Source organism: Camelus bactrianus, chromosome 9, assembly GCF_048773025.1.
Source record: "Camelus bactrianus isolate YW-2024 breed Bactrian camel chromosome 9, ASM4877302v1, whole genome shotgun sequence".
Classification (NCBI taxonomy): Eukaryota; Metazoa; Chordata; class Mammalia; order Artiodactyla; family Camelidae; genus Camelus; species Camelus bactrianus.
In genome coordinates this window covers 61,022,674-61,041,389 of record NC_133547.1, presented here as the reverse complement: position 1 = coordinate 61,041,389, position 18,716 = coordinate 61,022,674, and the positions used below count along the sequence as shown (strand labels likewise).

The following is an 18,716-nucleotide window of genomic DNA, read 5'->3' as shown; positions in this document are numbered from 1 at the left end:
ATATATATCATTTCATATATCTGTACACACTAAAGTGCTGGACCTTTGTTTCTGTAAGATTAGTATTGGCCAAAGTGGAATCACTGGGTTAAAGGCTGTTTATTTTTTATTTTATTTTTTAAAAATTTTCTAATAGGTCTATTTAATAAAAATATAACACAAAGAAAGCAAGTAATTGGTAAATTTTAATTCTTCAGTATATGCATACATATAGAAATACATAAAATTATATCAGTATATTTGCAAAGAAGGGACAGTATCTTTGAGATAAGTTAATTTACCTTTAAAATGCACACCACCAAGTGATTTAAAAATTACCAGGTTCCCTATATTTATTTCTTTTTTTGCTATTTTTTATTTTTTTAATTAAAAAAAGTGTTTTATTGTAGTACAGTCAATTACAATGTGTCAACTTCTGGTGTACAGCACAATGCCCCAGTCATGCATATACATACATAAATTCATTTTCATAGTTTTTTCATTAAAGTTTATTACAAGATATTGAACATAGCTCCCTGCGCTGTACTGTTTATATTTTAAATTGTTTATATACTCATAGATGACTTCCTAAAATTGTGGGTGAGATAGGGCTTTTTGAACCCTCTGCAGTATCTATTGTCAAACAGAGAAAATTGTATTTTTCAAAATGAATGGACTATGAAGTATTGGGGAATGCTATGGATTCTCCTATAGTCCTCCAAACACTGTTAAATTTTTGTTTTAGCAGACAATTAAATTAGATTCAAACTTCAAACTTTTTCTTGCCTGCAGTGGGCAGTAGCTCAAATCTCAGTTCAGTTCTTTTAGTCTTAGCTGCAAGCTGCTTTGAGTCTGGTCTACACATCCTGAATTTCAGCGCATTTCCCTGAGATCCAAGAAAGACAGTGGAAGGCCATATTCACCCACCTAAATGCTTATCTTATTCATAATCTTTGTCCCCCTTGTTTGCTGCTTTGGGAGTAAATAAAGTCATCAGTTTTGCCCTTTTTCAAACTCAGGCCAGTTTCAACAGCCTGGCTTAGCTCAAGAAGCCAAGATCATAAAGAGTCATATGTGCTGTGTTAAGGGATTTGGATTTATGTTGACTTTAAATGGAAGCTGCTGAGAGATTTTAGAGAGGAAAGAATTAATCATAATAACATTTTAGCAAAATCGTTTTGGCTGCTCTGTGATAGATGAGAATGAGACAAGACCAGAAGCGGGAGACTAATAGGGCAATCTGGGAAAGAGATGATGATGGCTGTCCAACACAGGTTTACACATGAGAAAGAAGGAAAATGATGTCCCCAGACAGGAAAGAAAGCATGAGAACAGAACAAAGGTTAGATGCCTGTGCTATGAATGGAGAACGAAACTTGACCTGTCTCCCTACAGCAAGTTGTGTTGGGTGCCTTGGGGAGGTAAGGCTAGATAGAGAGGGTGGGCAGACCCCAGAGAGCCCTGAAGGCTGGGCAGAGGAGTTTGGACTTGATGTGATGGGCATTTGGGAATCACTATGGAGTCTTAAGAAAGGAAGCAACCTGATGAGAGATATGCATATGTGGTTGGCAGAGGCATGAAAGATGAGTGAAGAAAGGAGAGACTGGAGCCAGAGAGATAGCTAGGAGGCTGTTGTGGTATTCCTTGGCATGAAGAGATGAAGACTTTGATTAGAGGGATGTCTGTGAGAATGGTGAGGAAAAAGTAGATATTATAGGCAGTTCAGAAGAAGAAATGAGAGACTGTCATCTTTTTTAACATTTAGTGGAGATGGAGTTATAATCCACCCAGCAATTGTACGTAGTATAATCCACCCATATATTCTCATAGAAATGTTGAGAGGCTCAAGTGAAATAATATATATAAAATCACTTACAGATATTTGAGTATCATTACAGAGATCTAGTTACCACTATATTAATTACTGTGGTGGGGTTGCCAGATACCAAAGTAGAGAAGTAGGACCATCTACCATAGCAGCCATTGGGCAGGTAAGTAGGAATTTGACATACAGACTCAGCCTTGCAGTACATTTTACCTTTTCTCTGTGAGAGGTATGTACTGTGACCCAGGAGTCATAGCTTTCTAAGTTTTGATCTTGACTCTAACATTTAATATTTATGAACATGTTACATAACCTGTCTGTTCCTGGTCTGTAAAATGGGGATAATTATAGTAGCTACCTGATAGGGTGGTTATGAAATTAAAAAGAGAATATGTGTGCAGTGTTCAGAACCAGCATCTTTTATGGTAAGGGGTGAATAAATGTTAGTTGCTAGTATTTTCTTGTTACTTTTGAGTGAGTGCAGTGTATTCTTCCATCCTCTCAAGGCAAAAGCCAATCTTGAGTAAATGGCGCTTCAGACAAGTAAAACATGTGATCATCCTGTCCTATGCCAGAATACAAATTATAATTGAGTACTTATGATATTCCAGTCTCTCTGTTAATCACTTCATATGCATGTTCTCACATAATCCTTGAAATGGCCCTAAAAGGGATTCCTATTATTATTACTATTACCATTTTATTAAAAAGTAGCAGCTTCAAAGTAGTTAGTGATTTCCGCACACTGCTTGTTGGTGCTCAATCAAGGACTCAGAGCCATATCTTTCTGATCGTAGAGATCGTGCCCTTCATCACAACTGTAATTAATAGTTGTTTGCTTTAATCAAAATCTTTGTTTTAATTAACATGGAGACTCTAAAAGCCAAATTATTCTGTGAAATTAAGAAATCAGCTGCCTGATATTGGCATAAACTCTTAGAGGTAAAATTTACCTTGGTGACCGCAGTAGCAACAGGGAATTAATTTCTGCAACAACAACAAAAAAGTCAGGGGACTTTTACTTTGGGAAATTGCAGGGATTGACAAACTACGGCCCTTGGGCCAAATCTGGCCTGCTGCAAGCTTTTGTACAGCCTATGAGCTAAGAATGCTTTTCACATTTTTAAATGGTTGGAGGGAGGGGAAGCAAAAGAAGAATAATCTTTGGTGACATATGAAATGCAGGTTTTAGTGTCCATATAAAGTTTTATTGAAACAGTCATGCTTATTTATATATTGTCTATGGCAATTTTTGCACTGCGGTGGCACAGTTGAGTAGTTACAATGACAAACAGAAATTGGCCCTGTAAGCCAGAGTATTTACTGTTTGGCTCTTTACAGAAAAAGTCTGCTGACCCCTATTTTAAGGTAAACATTATTCAAGTACATATATATGTTTCTTTGGCAGCCCTTCATTGCTTGCTTTTCAACAGAGTTTCTTTAGAAGTCACTCATCTTTCAAATCATTCTTGTTTTTTTCTCCCCAAATCAAGCTTTGCATCCTACCTTAAACAGCAGAAACCTTGACCTTTATAATTAGCTCTCTTTAAATAGATTTGAGTAGATATTGCATTTCTTTTTTGAAGTCACCTGCTGTAAGAATCATCATCCAGGATGATGCCATTGGCAAAGAGTCCTTTCTTTAAAGATGACACACAGTCGGCCCTACCTGTTTGCAGGCCGCATATCTGCAAACCCCTGGATGGGGAAGGCTAACTTAGAAACACAAGCCTCCACGGATTTTGATATCCTTGAGGGGTCCTGGAACCAGTCCCCCATGGGTGCTGAGGGACAGCTGTGTACTTGAATGTTTCAGTATTTTATTCTGCAGTTACTTTTATTTGCAGTGTCTTCATACTTTTGTCTTTTCATCTCATGCCCCTAATTCCAATTTAGGGTAAATTAAAGCACTAATTTGGATTCTTTACTGTGTCTATGAAAGGACACAGTACTGTTTAAGCCTCTAATTTTCTCTTCTCTTTTCAAGTTTTTAAATAGATTCTTGGATTTGAAATCAATTCTTGCATTCACTTTGACTTAACGAATTGCAAGAGAGTACACCAACAGTCTAACTGAAATATAATATTCCCTTTAGAAAGAAGGTAACTTGGTTTTCTTTTTGCTGGACCCAATGTGGTAAAGACTGATTTTGTAGCACTTGAGGGATTTTTCTGTTAATAATTTAAACATAAAGTTATATTCTCAGGCCACAGGCTTCCTGATTCATGTTTGTCAATATTATGAGGCTAACTAACTCTTGGGCATGCTTTAACGAGTTTGAACACTTATGTAGTAAATTAAATTAATTAAGTTACTGGAATGGTTTTAATACTTTCATCATTATAGATTGTAAAGTCTCCTTCATTTAAAATATCTAGTTTTTTTCTTCTTTCATCTTTTAAAATAACTTGCCATAAACCTGGAACTTTTCCTTCCTTGCGATCACATTTCTAGGCTTTACTTTGTTAATTCCGCCCTTCAAGAAAATTCCACCACATTTCTGAAGGCTGTTACTTTCTCAAGCATACTTTTCAGGAGAACTAATCTGTTTGTCTTGTCAGTAACACTGGGGTAGAGTCAGTTATTGTAGATTTTCCTTGTAGGGCGGCTTTGTGTAAACAGAAAGTTTATACACCGATTAAACCAATCTTCGAGTTCAAGGAGCTGTTGAGATGGAATGAGCAACCTAGTTAACACATAACTGTAGAAGTCTTGGCATCCCCTGTTTCAAACTGTCTTTGTTTCTATGTTACTGTAGTTCATGAGTTGCCAAAAATCCGCTGGTACAAGGCATTTCCTGTACATTGTTTTACTCTGTCCAAAAGATATTTATCTATGGTTCTTGTTTGCACGTCGCCCTTATTTGAAGACACGGAAAGAAAACATCCTTTTGCAAGTCCAGGTGTGAAGTAGGGTCTCTGCCTCTCCTTTCTGTGTCCCTGGCTTACCTTCTTTTTCTTCTCCCCTCCCACTTAAAACTTTCTTCTATGGGCTTGACCGTCACTAAAAGTCATCAAATTTCAGAAATTATTTCACCTTTAAATCTTTCTTGTTCCTTCCCAGCTTGAAAAAAGGAGGTAGCAGGTATATTAGTATTTACTAAGGTGTGGATGACAGCCTTCCATTGTGCTGCGCTTCTTGGGATTTTGCATTTTTAATAAAGAGACTATTTAGTCTAAAGAAATAAAGTTCTAATGATTGAATAGACTCTGATGCAATGCAGTTTGCCAACAAAAGGAATATCTGGAGGCAAGAAGGTCTCTTGTCTCTTTAAAGCATAGCTGGGAAGTCACTTGTACCAACAATAGTCCTACTGATAAGTTTGTTTTTCTTTAATAACTTGTCCCACAGGGATTTTCCCTTGGTTACATCTTGGCCTGTCAAAGTCTGTCTACCTATAACTTGCATCCACATCATCCCTGCTTATGTGGTCTATGTAATGAGGCACAGTGCAACTAGAACCAGGAAAGGGCGGGCTACGAGCCCCTGAAATCTTTGCTAACGTACTCGTAGCTCAGGTCACCTCTTGGTTACATTACCTTAAAAAGGATAACAGTATGAATGGAAAACCAAAAGCAGCAGATCAACAATTAGCCTTAGGGGGAAAAGTGGGTCCTGACATGTAGACACCAGTAGGGGGGAATCTACCCAGGGACTACCCAGCATTCTTGCCCAGTGACTACCGCGACCTGCCTCCCTGGCAAGCCCCATCAAGACCAGAAGATGGCTTTGGTTCCAGCACCCTGCAATGCCCTAATATGTGCATCAAGTGTAGGGCTTCAGCAGCTTTCACAAGGCCGTTTATCAGTCATCTCCTCCTGTTAGGAAATCAGAAGTGTTCAATTCATTCCACTTTGAAGATGGTAAAAAAAGGGGAATTTCTTTGTTCTCTTCTTTAGGCTAGAATTAATAGGATTCCAGCCCTTAAACAAGACAACTAAGTGACAATTCTGATGTTTGCCCACAGACCAGAGGAACTATGCCCTGTGGCGTATGCTCGGTTATAAGACATAAATCCCTGTCTTCTCTTCCATTCATGCCTGATGAGGTTAAACCGAGAAAGAATGAAAATTTCGAAGACCATGAAATGTCAGAGATGTGGGGGAGTAGCTGGCCACATTTAAGTCCTTTGTTTTAGAACGGAAGTTCCTGCTGATCTTAATGGAGAGCCAAGTCAGTGTCCTAATGGCAGTAAAATGAGCCCTCTGCCTGGGAGACAAGAGCCCAGTCTTGAGAACGTATCTGTCTTTCAGTATAGCTGTGTGACCTGGGATCAGCCTGATTCAAATTTTTCTTTCCTTGTTTGTAATACAGAGTTAAGAATATTTTTTCCTACCGATCTCAGATTCCTATGAGATAATAGGCACACAAGTGCTTTGCAGATAAAGAGACTTACAAATGCACACACCATTTTTTTTTATTCCACTGTACTGTAGCCGCATATTCTATCTTACCTAAAATCTCTCCCCTGTTCATGAAGGGCTATGTGGAGAAGAGAAACTGAAATCAGAAAAGAGATGATTTCACCAGAGCTGCAGGGGAAATTCAAGGCTGAAAAGTAATTGTTGTTAATAGATCAGAATTTACCTATGAGCTTTTTAAATGATGAATTTCATCAGAAAATTAGTTGCATTTAAATTATTTAATTCTCTAAATGGCTTTTGGAGAGGAAATCCTGCCTGTCAGGATCTGCCATGTCAATCTAATTTCCTTCTGACCTTGACAGAAGTTATCACCTCCATTGACTCTGGTCCACATGTGCAGTAAGTTGTATTCATGAAGTGTTACAAGAAACCAGTAATCCTTCCACTGTATCTCATTCTTTCAGTAGTGCAACAGAGTTCTAGGTGCTGAAATGCAGGAAACATTAATAGATGTTATCAAGGACATAAAAGGGTACGTGAACAGAGTTAGATCTATATTTTGTCTCCTGTTTCCTCATTGACTGGGTCAGCAGGAGTATTTCTGTGAGGACATGTGGCTCTTCATGGTGTTACTTACCCCTGGGGATCTATTCACTTTAGTTCCCAAATACATGGGGGGAAAGTACTTTCTCTGGGTCCCTTTTTCCAGTAACGGATTTAGTGAAGTATGTATTGTGACATTTGACCTTTTTATACCTTTACTCTTTTTTTCTCCCCAAAATATCTAATATCAAATCTGAAAGTACAAGAAGTACCAGCTTGGAAAAGGAAGCTCATGCTTGAACTGGTTAGATTATAAAGGGGATTTAAACAATGTAATTGAGATCCAGGAGTCTGGAGAGGTAAGATGAAGATTCAAAGATATGGAGAGAAAGACTCCAGTTCTCCATCTCCACTTGAATCTGGTCCCTAAGAGGGAATGAAATAAAGAGCAGAAGAAATTGGGATTTTACATAAAAAGGCTGGAGCACAAAAATTTTTACATATTGGCAAGAGGTCTTAACCATCCCTGGGTTAATGTTTGTCAAGTGTGGTTTGGCATACCTAGACATGGAATATTGAGCCAAACTGGCTATACCTGTGTGTAAGAACCTCTGAGTCTGTATCTTCAATATTTTTCTTGCCTCTTTTAAAAGGGACTTTTATATTCTACTAATACTAAAAAAATCCTGATGCAATGAAAATTAATTTACAAGGTTTAAAAAATGTTACCCATTAAACTGCGAGCTCTGAATTAGTCAAGACTGAAATTGTATTGACACCATCTTTTACTGACAAATAAGGAAACAAAGAGCTGGCAGAAGCAATGCCATTCATAAGGCAGTGGGAAAGCTCTGGGTTCTGCTTGACTGGTGGTCAAGGGCAGGAACCCAGTTCCAGTAATGCGCAGATCATCAAAGATGCGAATCTCCTACCTCGTGTTTGAAGGGAGCAGCCATTGTGAATTGTCTGTGAGATCTGTCCCAAGCCTTTGGTCTCTGACCTTTTGGAAGGCAGAAGTGTGTTTCGTATCAGATTTTGCTTACACCCATATACCTCTTCTCTTCCCATGTGGGAAGATTTTTATATGTTATTTATTTTTTCCAACTTTAATGTAAAATAGATTCTGCAGCCCCCCTTTCCCCCCTCACCCCCAAACTTTTTTGAAAAACAGCTTCATTGAGATATAATTCATATACTATACAATAGACCAATTTACAATGTGCAATTCATATTTTTTGGTATGTTCACAAGTTTGTACAGCCATCACCACAGTCAGTTCTGAAACATTTTCACTACCTCCAAAAGAAACCCTATACCCACTACTAGTCAGGCAATCACTAGTCTGCTTTCTGTCTCTATTTTCTTACTGTGGACATTTCCTATAAATGAAATCATGTAATGTGTTTTTGTGTGTGTGTGTGTGTGACTGGCTTCATTAATTTTCATGTTTTCAAAGTTGGTCTGAGTTGCAGCATATACCTTATTCCTTTTTATTGCCAGATAATAGTCCATTGTATGTATATAACACATTTTAAAATACATCCATCAGTTGGTGGACCTTTGAGTCCTTTTCACTTTTTGGCTATTATGAATAATGCTGCTTTGAACATTCATATTTAGGTTTTTATGTGGGAATGTGTTTTAAATTCTCTCGAGTGTATACCAAGGAGTGGAGTTGCTGGATCATATGGTAACTCCAATTCTAATCAAAGTGGCTGCACCATTTTACATTTTGGCCAGAAGTGTGTAAGTGTTTCAGTTTCTTCTCCTCATCAGCACTTGTGCCTATTTATATATTTTCTTTGGAAAAATGTCGATTCAGGTCCTTTGTCCATTTTAAATTTGGCTTATTTGTTTTTGTGTGTGTGTGTGTTGTAAGAGTTCTGTATAGATCCTAGAGATAAGCCTGTAATCAAATATATGATCTGCAAATATTTTCTCCCATTCTCTGGGTTGTCTTTTCTCTTTCTTGATGGTGACATTTGAAGCAGAAAAGTTTGTAGTATCAATTAAGTCCAACATATCTATTTTTACTTTTGCCACGAGTGCTTTTGGTGTTATAGCTAAGAAAACTTTGCCTAACGTAAGTTGTAAAGATTTACTCTTATGTTTTCTTCCAAGAGTTTTATAATTTTAGCTCTTACATTTAGATCTAGGATCATTTGAAGTTATTTTTGTACATAGTATAAGGAAGGAGTTCAGCTCCTTTGCATGTGGATATCCAGTTGTCCTAGCACCATTTGTCGGAAAACTATTTCTCCCATTGTTGAAATTGTTGAAAACCAATTAACCATAAATATGAGAGTTTATTTCTAGACTCTCAGTTTATTCCATTGACCTGTATGTCTGTCCTTAGGCTTGTACCATATTGTCTTGATTATTGTAGCTTTGCAGTAAGTTTTTAAATTGGGAAATATGAGAGATTGTTTGGTTTTCTGTATCCCTTACATTCACATGCAAATTTTAGGATCAGCTTGCCAATTTCTGAAGAAAAAAAAAAGGCAGCTGGGCTTTTTATGGGGATTACATGGAATCTGTAGATCAATTTCGACAGCGCTGCCAGTCCATGAACATGGCATGCCTTTCCATTTATTTAACTCTTCTTTAATTTCTTTTTACAGGGTTCTGTAGTTTTCAGAGTACAAGTGTTCCACTGTTTTTTTGCTAAATTTATTTCTAAGCATTTATTTTTTTTGATGCAATTGTAAATTGAATTGCTTTCTTAATTGCATTTTCAGAGTATTAATTGCTAGTCTGAATACTTACTTTTGACACCTGATAACAAGAATTAAAAGGTAAATTAGGAGACATGAATTGCTTCAAGTGGAGTAAATTACTCTATGCATGTATTAAGAATGAAGTAGGCATCAGCGTTTCTGAGCTGGTGAGGCCACACCCTACAATGACTATGCTATCAATGGCCTGATTCCTCTGTGACTATCATAGAAAAAAACTTTCTCTTGCTAAAGAATGTAGAAAGTTTTCAATCATTCCGTGCATCTTAACATTCTATTGACTACCCTTATCAACATTCTGTTGATTACCCTTATATTATGTAGAGAAGACCCCATACTATTTGAAAAATTATTCAGTTGGAAAAAAAGTTGCTCTCTAAAAGATTATCATACCCTTTGGCTGACTGTGACTTTGCAACCAGTTAACAGAGTAAGAGTGTGCTGAAGAAATTGCAGTAGAAATGATCCAGCTAGAGATTAATTATTGAATGCAAACCTCATTCTGTATCATGGAACAAAGAATTTTGTCCTTTCTAAACACACATATAAGTTCAGATTCACCAAACTCAAGAATATATCTCTAGTTAAACCACCTCCTTGCTCAAAAAAGCGTTATCAGTCTTTTCAACAAATGGTACTGGAACAACTGGACATACATATGCAAAAAAGATTCTAGATAAAGACCTTATACCTTTCATAAATATTAACTTTAAATGGTCACAGACCTAAATGTAAAACGCAAAAATATAAACTGAGAAAACGAAATAGGAGAAAATTTACTTGGACGACCTTTTTAGATACAACACCAAAGACATGATTCATAAAAGAAATCATCAATAAACTGGACTTTGTTAAAATTAAAAACTTCCGCTCTACAAGACCCAGAGACTGGGAGAAAATATTTACAAAAGACATATTTGATAAAAGACTTACCTAAAATATACAGAGAACTCTTAAAACTCAACAATAAGGAAACAAACAACTTGATTTAAAAAGTGGGCAAATTTCCTAAATAGATATCTCACCAAAGAAGATATACAGGTGGCAAATAGGCATATTGAAAAAATGCTCCATTTCATATGTCACCAGGGAAATGCAAATTAAATGAGATACCACCACACACCCATTAGAATGGCCAAAATCTAAAACACTGACAACACCAAATGCTGGTGAGGCTGTGGAGCAGCAGGAACTCTCATTCATTGCTGGTGGGAATGCAAAATGAGATAGTCACTTTGAAAGTGGAGGTGGCATCTAAATTGAACCTTGAAGGATGGCAAGGATTTCCATGGGTACAAGAGGAAGAGTGCTCCAGGCAGAGGAAAGTGTGTCAGCAGAGGTGTGGGGGCAAGGTGGTGGTGGAGGAGAGAGACAGTAAAATAGATGGCATATTCAGAAAATAGCAGCTATTCCAAGTGACTGTAACCTGGTATACATTGCAAGGTGAATATGATCCCAGGGTCAAATCATGGAGGGCATAAAGTTAAGGATTTGAATGATGGGGAACTGTTCATGCAAAATGGTATACTTCGAAAGCCAGTTTGGCAGTTTCATACAAAACTAAATATACTCTTACCATACGATCCAGCAGTCACACACCTTGGTATTTACCCAAATGACTTGAAAACATATCTACACAAAAACCTGCACACAGATGTTTATAGCAGTATTTTCTTCATAATTGCCAAAACTTGGAAGCAGCCAAGATTTTGTCCTTCAGTAAGTGAATGGATAGATTGTGGTATATTCAGACAGTGGAATATTTTTCAGCATATAAAACAAATGAGCTGTCAAGCCATGAAAAGACATAGAGAAACTGTAAACATACATTACTAAGTGAAAGAAGCCAATCTGAAAAGGCTACATAGTGTATGAGTCCAAGTATGTGACATTCTGGAAAAGAGACAACTGTAGAGACAGTAAGAAGAGCAGCAGTTGCCAGGGGTTAGTGGAGAGGGAGGGGTGAACAGGCAGAGCACAGGGGACTTTCAGGGCAATGAAATGATTCCGTTTGATACTGTAATTCTTGTCATTATACGTCTGTCTACCCATGGAACCTGCAACCCCGGAGTGAACCATAATGTAAACTTGGCCTTTTGGTGATAATGATGTTAGTGTAGGTTCATTAGTTGAAGTAAATGTACTGCTCTGGTGCAGGATGTTTCTAGGTGAATCTGGAGGGCAGGAGGGAGTAGAAGAGGAGGAGCAGGAGTTATGTGGGAACTCTCTTGTGCTTTCTGCCCAATTTGCAGTGAACCTAAAACTGCTCTAGAAAATAAAGTCTATTTAAAAAAAAAAAAAAAAGCATTATCAGTTTCCCATTGTTCAAATCCTTAACCTCATGCCCTCCATGACTTGACCCTGACTATTTCTGATCATACTCACATTGCAGTACACCCTTTGTTACAGTCACCTGGTATAGCTGCTGTTTTCTGCATATACCATCTATTTTACTGTCTCTCTCCTCCCCCACCTCTGCTGACATACTTCCATCATCCTGGAGCATTCTTCCTCTTGTACCTATGAAAATCCTTACCATCCTTCAAGATTTGGTTTAAATGCCACCTCCTCCATTGAAGTCTTTCCCCAGAAGAGTAAATGTCTCTCGCCCTATTGCTCTCATGACACTTGGTACCTCTAACTTCCTAGAAGGACAAAATTTCCTTCATTGCTCAATCCCTAGTGCCCCACAGAGTCGCTTGTGCATAGTAGTGCAAATTAAATGTTTTCATTGAATTGGCTAGATGGAAGGAAACTTCTCAAACTGAAGTCTGGAGATTAAATTCCTATATAATTCAGGGGCCTGTGAATTCTTTAAGATAATTTTTTAAGTATTGTGTTTTCATTTTAATGATAATTCTGAATCACCTGGATCCACATTATCATCAAGTTGCCCTGCACAGTTTCAGTGCCCATATTTGAGTTTCAGAAACATTGGACTAAAACATTACTCAGGATATATGTAAACTTCTGATTACAGTGAAGTGCTTGCTGTAAGTGATCATTCAATCTTTGGAAAATATAATTGGTTTTACCCAGTAGCACCTTAACCAGCAAGGTAGGATATTTCTTAGTTACTTCCTGTTGGTAGACAGAAGAGAGTAATTAAGAATGGTTTTATCTATGTTTACTTCTATGTCCCCCACCCCCCTGCCCAAAAAGGTGAGGTGGGGGGTTGGAGAGAGAGGGAGAGAGGGAAGGATGGAGGGAGAGAGGGAAGAAAGAAGGAATAGAAGGCCCCCTGGACATTAATAATGGAGTTTTGAAAAGATGGTGAAAAGATTTGGCCAAGGGTGGAATTTTCCTTCTCCTGAATTCAGTTTTTCTCAGTTTTACTTTATGACCTGTTTCAGTTAACTAGGAGAGTAGTTGAGCCCTTGAAAGCAGCAGGTCCCCTGACTCCAGAAGTTTATTGTGTCAATTCAGATTTGATAGTGCTCTTCCACTATGTAAGTGTCTCTTGTTGGAAGTCATCTCAGGGCCTTTATGAGGGAGGATGGGATCTGATATGCATAAATGAATTTATTAATCTAGACTTCAAAGTACCATTGCTAAACTTGATAAAAATATCTTCTAAATCCTAATTTGTTAAAGAAATCTTTTTGTAGCTACGATAATTGATAGAAACAAGTTATAGGCAGGTTAAATTTTTTTCAGCTCTCTTTTCACTATGCACTTGACTTTTCACCTGCCAAAGCAACTCTTTTTTTTAAATCAAGTTTGTTCAAACAAATCTAGATCCTTCATTTACTTCCTTGAACACACAGCTGTTTGCTTCTCAATACGGTTGATTATTGCTGACTTCCTGAAAAGAATATGGAGATGCAACTAGCCAGGTGTTGTCATTATCATTGTACAAAGTAAAAGCCTTAGAGCTGAACTTGGGTAAATCCCAGTGACTGGAATCAACTTGAGTACGTTTCTAAAATTAGTCTTGGGTTTACTGTGTTCATTTCCCTGAAGCTGTTTTGAAATGCCCGAGGAAAAGACGGTGGTCTCACCAACTTCAGTTCCATGGGTATCTTTTTTTTTAGAGGGAGACAGAACTCTGATTTTGTGAACATTTACCCCAGAGAGAATAAAACAACATAGAAGAGACTGAGGGACCCCAAACTGCTGAGTTAAAGTGTGTCCACCAACCACAGAAATGGTGGTGGGGGTAGGGGGCTACTCGGTTAGTTCTGGTTAGGAACAATTACCTTTTGGTACACCCCAGGCTTGTGACTGGGAAATTCTTACCCAATGCACACAGGTGCTTCACAAAGGCCACCAAAACTTTGGTGTCCTTAGCAAACACAGGGATAATGTCTTCACTTGTGCACAGGGGTAAAACTGTGTAGCGCCCACAGCTGCCAGTCTGGGGGCAGCTGCTATCCAGAAAGCTGGAGACTTTGGCTTAGAAAGGACAACCATGGGTATCTTTTAATCTAAATATTGTAGTCTGTGGTAAATACTTTCTCAAAATGGAGTGAGGAAGTTCAGAAATCAATACTATTTTTTGTAAAAAGCCCTATAACATTCATACATTTAAGGAGACAATGGGGTGGTAATAAATATTTGCCCTTGTCAGGGGGCAAGTGTGTGCCATCTTTCTGACAAAAAGGTGAATTAGGATCTTGGCATCTTGCAGTTCAAATAAGTTTCAACTGAAGCAATACAAACATCTCACCTGAATAAAGAAGAGCACAAAAAGTCAAAAGCCTATATATATATATGTGTGTGTATATATATGTGTATATACATATATATATATATGTATATATATCTCAAAACCCGGTTTTATTGCTTAATCAGAAACTAAGGAATAATAGAGGATGTCCCAGAGCCTGAGGTTTTAGTTCATAATGAAATGGGTTAGTCAGTAGTTGTGAAATACACTCATTATATAACCCCCTCACATGAACTCCTACTGTAAATAGTTACTCACCTTTCTTTTTTTAATAAGTTGGCAGATATATAAAGGTGACTCTGCTCTTTGGGAAAGGTGTGTGTGTGTGTGCATATATATGTATGTAAAGGTATGTACATAACCTGATATTATTAGTCATGCTGTATACTAGGCGATTGTCCCAATTAAAATTGTAATTAGAAGAAAGAAGATTATTGAGTTTAATTTTTTCCTTTATATGTTATAAAATTGACTTTTGAATCCTTTAAAAACATATACTGCCTCAAGTTCCTTTGTTTTGGCAAATCTAACTTTTCTGGCCTTATACTGATAGACATAGAACTAACATTGAAGTACGCTACAATGTTAAATTTTTCTGTATCATATTATATCAGTTAGAATGATTTTTGGCTGCAGGTAACAGAAATCCCCGACTCAACTGGCTTAAACAATAAGAAATGAGTCACTGTACGTAACAAAAAGCCCTGGATTGGTTAATTCTCTATGACATCATTCAAGACCCAAAATCTGATGAGGTATATTTCAAACAGTAGCGCGCATGCCTAGCATGCATGGGGTCCTGGGTTCAATCCCTAGTACCTCCCCTCAGAATAAATAAATAAGTAAATAAACCCAATTACCTCCTCCCACCAAAAAAAAAGAAAAGACCCCAAATCTTTTCATCTTTCTACTCTGCCAACCTCTGCTTTCCTGGCTTCATCCTCTGGTCCCTCTTGGTTTCAGGCTGGCTGCAGCAACTCTGAGGTGTCATATCCTTAATCATAGCCAGAAGCAAACTGTTTTTTTAAGGTCTTTCAGCAGATATTCCTTCACATCTCATTGTCCAGACTGGGTCACATGTCCATACTTAAAGCAATTAAGGCAAGGGGATATGTCCACCATGATTCATTTAGACCAGTAGAGACTTTAGCCTAAATCACATGGGTGATGGTCAGGCAGAGGGGGAAGGTGGATAGAGTGCAGTTTGCAAGGAAGAATGGGAGAATGCCAGTGAAATGTACACAAAAAAATTGACATTTAAGGATCCCTAAAGCTCAAATTAAGAACCCTTTACATAGGAGCTTTAAATTCTATGGCTGTGTCAAATTGTAGGCCTGGAAGTTGTATTCTCTGGTCTTATGCATTCATTTTGTTCTGCACAGAAACCTGGTCAGGGCTGACTCCCAACCTGGAGACTAGGATCCAATATAGTCTTAAGAAACCAGCCACACAGCATGATAGGAACTAGGGAGAGGGAGAATAGTCAGAGGCTAGCAGAGCCTCCAGGAAATGGGAGCAGAGCTGTAAATCGCCAAAAAAGACGAGGTTTGAGCAAGGGTGTGATGAATCTAGGCTGTGTAAGTGAGGTCTAGGGGAGATCAGGTCACAGAGAATGTGATGGCAGGGCACTTTGAGAAATGCAGAGTAGATGCAGTGAGTGTTCCAGCTCTTCCAGTCCAATACCTGGAAAACAAGGTAGCAAGTGGGTCCAGAGTCAGCTGACTGGGTCCAGGGCTCTTGAGATGCTGAGTCTCCACTGACTGCTCTTGGTTCTTAAGTACACTTAGGAATGGGATTGATGGAACATGCAGTTAAATGGATGCTCATTTGGAAAGTAGTAATGAAGCTCAGGCAGAGCAGAAATTTATATAAATAGAACATTAAATTTTGCTTTTGTTAATGTAGTGGTATGCTCTTGACTTTTATGGTGTGTTGGTATAAGAAACAGCCATATGATTCTTACCTGGCAGGGGAGATACCATGATCACGAAGGTGGTTTTTCCAGGGCAAGGCTCATCCATTGCACTCCGGATGTGCTGACCCCTGTGATTTCCCCAAATGTGGGAAACTCAGCCACATAATTTGTGGTAGTGGCAGGGGGAAGAAACAGCCATATGATTTCTACACTGAATATAAAACTTCTGTTGTCCATTCTGCTCTTTGCTTTTTCCCCAGGTCTTCTCATGACTTGTTCCTTTATATCTTCTCCTCTGAGAGCTTTTCCCTGAGCCCTCACCCCGGACTCTCAGCTGCCTCCCTCTTCTTTATTTTTCTTCATACGTCTTATTGCTGCTGGAACGTTTATTTACCATTTGTTGTCTTTCTCCTCCACTAGAATTAAGCTTCATGAAGATGAGAACTTTGCTTTTTCGTTCATGCTATATTACCTTCAGTACTGAGAACGTACTTGGAATATTGTAGGCACTCAATTAAGATTTGCTGGATGAATGAATGAGATACCTCTTGATATTTTCCTAAAGTTTTTTTCTCCTAATGAATTGATATTCCTTCTTTTATTGAATAATGAGAACTGTGTTTTCTGTTTCTTTTTTTGCCTTAGCTACTAGAATTGCTAAACTAAATTTTGGGTTGATTTGCGATAACCATTCTTAACTTGGGATATCTCCAGTCACTCACTATAGAACTTTTAAAAAATACTTACTTCAGTTTCAATATTATTTATTGTAAGTTGCCTCAAATCCTATAAGGAAGTAAATGAAGATTAAATAATAATAAATGAACTGACTGATTGACTGAAGGGTAACAGGAAGAAGCCAAAAAAGAACACCAAGCTTTTGAGTCTGGATGAATAAGAATACTGGAGCTGTTGTTAATAGAAATTGGAACCAGATCAAAACATTACTCATAAAAGTATCTTTCTTTGTCACCATTTTGGGCACATCTCACTCCATTGTGGTTGCTTGGTCAGTTTTTTCCCTCTTCCCCCAAAGATTTTGAATGTCATGAGGGGAGGGACTGTGTCTTTCTTGTTTATACCTAGCACATAGTACCTTTCTTTACTACTTATTTTTAACTTTAAATCCCTACATTAATAAATATTAACTAGTTTGTTATCTGCACTTACCTTTTCAACCTGCAATTTCCCCTCTTTATGGATTTCCAGACTTCTTTCATCACTCAGTGACTTCCTTCCCAACAAGCTCCTTCGTTACTTAACCACAGCAGCCTCCCACTCCAGGGCTCATGAATGTGTGTCTTTTCTTCCTTTCCCAGTCTCCTGAATGTCATTTCCCTGATGACTAAACCAAAGGTGACTCATCAACCCATAGACTTCCAACTGGAAGGGGCAAGAGAGATTACCTTGTCTAATTGATTCATCTCCAGTTGGTCCAGAGAGGTGAAGCGAATTGCCCCAAGTTACATTGCTAGTTGGCAGCAGGGCCAAAATTAGAACACAGAGTTCTTAACTCTGGATCCACATCTCACACTGCAGAATGAGCAAGCCCTTTCCTAACTCCAGAAAGGGACAGTACTATAACAAAAGTAGAAAAATGTTTTCCTCTCAGTTGGAAATATAACTGCATTATATCATAGGAGTCAAGTGTCAGACTACCTAAGTTTGATCTTGATTACATTTACTCTTTGGCCGTTATTTAACCTTTCTATTTTACCATGTCCTTTTCCTCTTTTATCTACGCACTTATATATTTAACATACATATTTAAATTTGTAAGTGTGGTTTGTTAATATTGAGAGAATTTATGTGTGTGCATTTTTACATACATAAATGGAATGATACAAATTTCTTTGACTTAACAGTGTCTTAAGGAAACCTTTCTATATTATAGCATATAATTCTATCTTGTTCCTTTTAATGACCGTGTAGTATTCCATAATATGCATGGTTATTTAGCCACCTCCACATTAATTAATATTTTTTTCTCCTCATTTTTCACTATTACAGTTCTGTAGAGAAGCCTTTGTGCAGATATCCTTGTGTATCTATGCGACTGCCTTCACTAGGCCTGATATTCAGAAATGCAAATACTACGTCTAGGAGTAGGCACAGTTAAAATCCTCTCTTTTCTATTCTGAAAACAGGCTGTGGCTAAGTCATTATTGATTCAATTTCTGTAACATGTTTATGTTAACTGGGCGGAGGGTGAGTCTTGTGACTGCACGTAGTATATTAGGAACTGGGAGCATTTTCGAGAAATTACTCCTCATCTTTTTCTAATATTGTAAGGAGAGTACATTGTGTTCCTGACTTTGAGGGAAAACAAAAAATAAACTTTCTCCTCTTCCCCCTTCCAAGTGACTGAGATTAGTGAAATTATGCTAAGCAACCTCTGCTTGACTGTGACGGCATTAACCAAATAGTACTGTAATTGTTGGTACTTATCTGTTTATACCCACTTTCTGAACTTTGGGCTTCTTAAGGGTAAAGATTATATTTTATCAATTTTTGTATCCCTAGAATGTTAGCATGATAACAACGCATAATTACGTTTTGTTGAATAAATGAATGAATTCAATTCAACATTGGCATTTGTTGAGTACCTAGTGTGTGCAAAGATTATTAAGAACTTACGGGAACAGAGATGAAGCAATCAAAGTTATACCCTCGAGGAATTTATAGT

General features: G+C 37.8%; 1 protein-coding gene and 1 non-coding gene across 3 annotated transcripts in view; both read left to right on the top strand.

The window, feature by feature from the left end:
- Window positions 1-18,716, top strand: part of TANGO6 (transport and golgi organization 6 homolog) — a 154,046-nt gene that overhangs the window by 95,072 nt on the left and 40,258 nt on the right. The gene's annotated exons all lie outside the window — the stretch shown is intronic.
- LOC123618953 (U1 spliceosomal RNA) lies at window positions 16,071-16,229 on the top strand. The gene has a single exon (XR_006727452.2). It is a non-coding gene; the product is annotated as a U1 spliceosomal RNA (small nuclear RNA).